Source organism: Octopus bimaculoides, chromosome 9 (assembly GCF_001194135.2).
Source record: "Octopus bimaculoides isolate UCB-OBI-ISO-001 chromosome 9, ASM119413v2, whole genome shotgun sequence".
Taxonomy (NCBI): Eukaryota; Metazoa; Mollusca; class Cephalopoda; order Octopoda; family Octopodidae; genus Octopus; species Octopus bimaculoides.
The window spans coordinates 79,520,146-79,523,977 of NC_068989.1; the positions used below are offsets into that span (position 1 = coordinate 79,520,146).

The following is a 3,832-nucleotide window of genomic DNA, read 5'->3' on the forward strand; positions in this document are numbered from 1 at the left end:
TATATATATACCACAGTAAGCACACAAATGTGAAACAAGGTGGAAAACTAATACTCGAATACCGGAGATAGAATAAAATGCTTTATTATTATTAAAGCTACAAAAACATCATGAAAATATCACAAAATCTGCTACTTAGAGTTTCAAGTTCCCGTTCGTCGGACAGTTTAAATTCTTAATCTAAACTGTCCAATACACAGGAACGTGAAACTTTGATAGATAGATAGATAGATAGATAGAAAGATAGATAGATAGATAGATAGATAGATAGATAGATAGATAGATAGATAGATAGATAGATAGATAGATAGATAGACGACACCAACGCCATTGAAAGTTTAAGTTGCTTCTGTACTAAACTTTTCTTGTTGGATGGATGACTAGCAGTATCAAGTCACCCACTGCTTGCCACTAATGCTTAGCTAAGGGGTAGGATGCTGTCGTGGGCCGATACTGCTTAACATTAGTATCGGTGCAAGCATTACTGTCAGAACACCAAGCACCTAATCAGCTACCCAAGACAATTTTCCCAACCCTCTAGCAAGTTTCGACAAAACATTTCCCCGTTTTGGTTGCTTCTTATCGACCGTGACAGGATGAAAGACAAAGTTCTCGATTAGATTTGAACTCAAAGTACAAAATACTGGAGGAAATGTCGTTAGGCCGTCTACGCAAAATCCACAAGAGCTCTGCTAATTGGCTGCCTGCACACCTAGAAAGTTGATCTTCCTAAGTCCTGATTGGAGACACGAAGGGCTAGGATGTGATTCGACTTTCTGTTGATAACTCTTTCAGCCAAACCGGTTCCAAAAGTACTGTTCTTTACTCCTTTTGACAACACGACTTCAGCTGTTTGCGAAAATACTGGTATTTGAGCTATTCCAAAATCTTCACTATCCAAGTCTTGTGTCATGGAAAGGTCCCTTCATGCAACAGATCGAGAAATGGTTGTCTCTCCTATTTTGGGCTAAGGCTTAAATTCTAACCAGTTTTCAAAGGAGGGGGGATAGACATAAAACTAATTTAGTAGTTGATGAAAGCATAGATCTCTATATTTCTTGAATACCCCATATAAATTACTTTCGTACCATATCCAACTTGCATTTGAACCGATAATCCTACAACCAGTATAGATAAGACAGAAACGAAAGTTGAGGCTTTCATCCAACAATAAATCGTAAAAAAGATTAAATAGAGCAGAAAAACTTTTACATACCAGATAGGCCAGCTACAAGAGAGACAACTAAAACAAAGCATCTCCCAATGTGTCGTTGATCCATCAACTAGAGATGCTAATTACATTGAAAAGCAGCACAAGCAGTGAACGTCTTGGGTATATGTAGAGACGACATAAGAGTCGCAGAAAATTCAACACTGATGTTGGTATCACAGCATGGACTAGGTCGTAATGGTTAAAACAAACTAAACTAATCGACCTTTGACCAAAATCAACACCAACTCTATACTAGAGGGATAATAAGCCTAAAATGGAGGTGGACTAAATTAAATACTAGTTGATAGTCATTCCGATGCTATGTTAATTCAAAGATTTAGATTATCTCTTTTTACATGAAATTTATGTTGTCAGTATTTACTGGGTGTTATTTCCGGGTGGCAATTCTGTACTAGCCGTTAGGAAGAGAATATTTTTTTCGCCGAGTAGAATCTACAAGAAACTGCTGATTTCGAGAATTGGGAATGGAGTGACCCATGTTGATTAGATTGACTCCGGGGCTTGATTGTTACTTTATTTTATCGACCTCAGCAGAATGAAACATTAAGTTGGCCTTGGTAGGATTTGAACTCAGAACGTAAAAAAACAGTAGTTAAACAATATCAAGTATGTGTATACAGATCTAATAGGTCTAACAATCTACTGCCTTAGAATTTAGAATAAATTGTTAGAAAATCAAAGAACAATATTTAAAAGTCTAAATTTAATCACAGATTGAATTACGATGGTCCACTTTGATTTACACATGAACAAGTCAGAGAAAATGAATCAGTTAAAACTATATAAAAATCCAAAATAAAGGACCGCTTCACATTTTATTTCATATGTTACTGATGAATGATATCTATGTTTATATTCACAGTATATGCGAATATATCAGTTAAATAGTTCTAGCCTATTAATAGCTTCAGTTAGTTTGGATAGATTGGCAGTTTATTGATTGAATGAAATTGAAATTATATATAGAGTGTAAGGTTTATGATTCATTTGATAATTAGGTGAAACTCTCCCCCCTACTCCAAAATGACCAATGGAGGAATGAAGTTGTGGGTGAAACATGAATTTTAAAGGGTAAATAATGAGAAGGTTTGGTTTGATTCTGGGTATGGTATCCTTTATGAGAGTTAATTGTAGATTTTGGCGAGACAAAAATATCAATGGAATGACTGTAACTCAAGTATAACTCAAATATCAAATGTATATGTAAAAACAATCACCGTGTTAACTGGATCGTGACTTATGACATCATAATTGAATTGAGAATATCAACAAATTCTATAATAAATCTGACGACAAAATGAAATGTAGTTTTCTTTCTTTTTTTTTCTTTTTTTTTTGTTGAATACAATAAATTGGCGAAAATCTTTATCGCAGAAATCATTCGGTTCCACATGGGATCGTTAAAAAAAAAATACAAATAGTTGTTAAATTCTGAACTTTGATGAATTGAAATATACATAGAATTACAAATTGTTGCCAACATAAATGGATGGATGCTACAGAAGAGCTACAATGAATGATATCGGGGAATATCTCGGAAAAGAAGTCAAGAAATTATATACAATATCAGAAGAGTTTTTATCGCTTCATTTATGTTAGTATCGATTATTTTTCCTACGATATTTCGTCATAAATCTTTCCTCGCCTATATGAATAAGTGTTGAATGGAATAATGGCATCTGAAAATCGATTGTTCGCAATATCTTTATTGATTATGTTGTTGCCAGATCTGTTGTTATTCGCTATTTAAATATTTCCTTTACATCAACAATATAGAAAGTTTTTTAATTACCAAAATTAAATCTTGGAAGTTTCTCATTAAAAAGAGACGAAAACAAAAAACAAAAAAAAAATCAGTAAGCATGTTCACATTATGTTCTTATCAGTTAACAGCTGGACCATGAAACAAGTTAAAATAATGTACGTATTAGATTTTTTAAAACAATTAAATATCATACTTTAAATAACAATTAATATGACTAAAGAAAAAATAAAGATAATATATGAAAAAATATAAATAAATAAATAAACGATAAGATTCACAGAGAATGAAAGATAAGGAAAAAATTTAGACGGATAAAGCTCTTCTGCATTAATTATAATATAAGAAAATTAATTTGTCAATGGAGCAATTTAGTTCTGCAAGGACGGACAACATAACATTGTTGAAGTCAATATGAATGCTTGAGCATAAATTTGAGTCTTTATGCCAGTGGGTACCCTTGTGTATCACATTGTGAAACTCATTTTTGGTAGTCATAGCAATATTTCATTCCAATGCAACCTGATATTTGAATAATACATAGATATCAGTTTTACTTCATACAGGATACCGGAAAGGAAACAAATACAAAACACACACAAAAAAAACAGCAACAGAAAAAGAACAGAAAACAAAAACAAAACAACAACAAAAGCAACGGGAAACGAAAAAGCACAAGTGTACGGTAATATCAATATAATATTTGAAAGATGTAAGGTTTTGTAAAATATCTCGACAACCATATTTAAAGTCATAATTTGTTTCTCTTAAAAGTTTTAAAACACATAAAGTGTTCGTCGATTTATCAACTCCAATAATACATATATTAATATATA

At 32.5% G+C, this 3,832-nt stretch overlaps 1 long non-coding RNA gene across 1 annotated transcript in view; it reads left to right on the forward strand.

Moving 5' to 3' along the window:
- Positions 1–2,535: 2,535 nt before the first annotated feature.
- LOC128248741 (uncharacterized) overlaps positions 2,536–3,832 on the forward strand; it is an 8,325-nt gene continuing 7,028 nt past the window's right edge. Inside the window, exons 1-2 of the long non-coding RNA XR_008264928.1 lie at positions 2,536–2,828; positions 3,563–3,681. This is a non-coding gene — a long non-coding RNA (uncharacterized LOC128248741). The remainder of the gene's footprint in view (positions 2,829–3,562; positions 3,682–3,832) is intronic.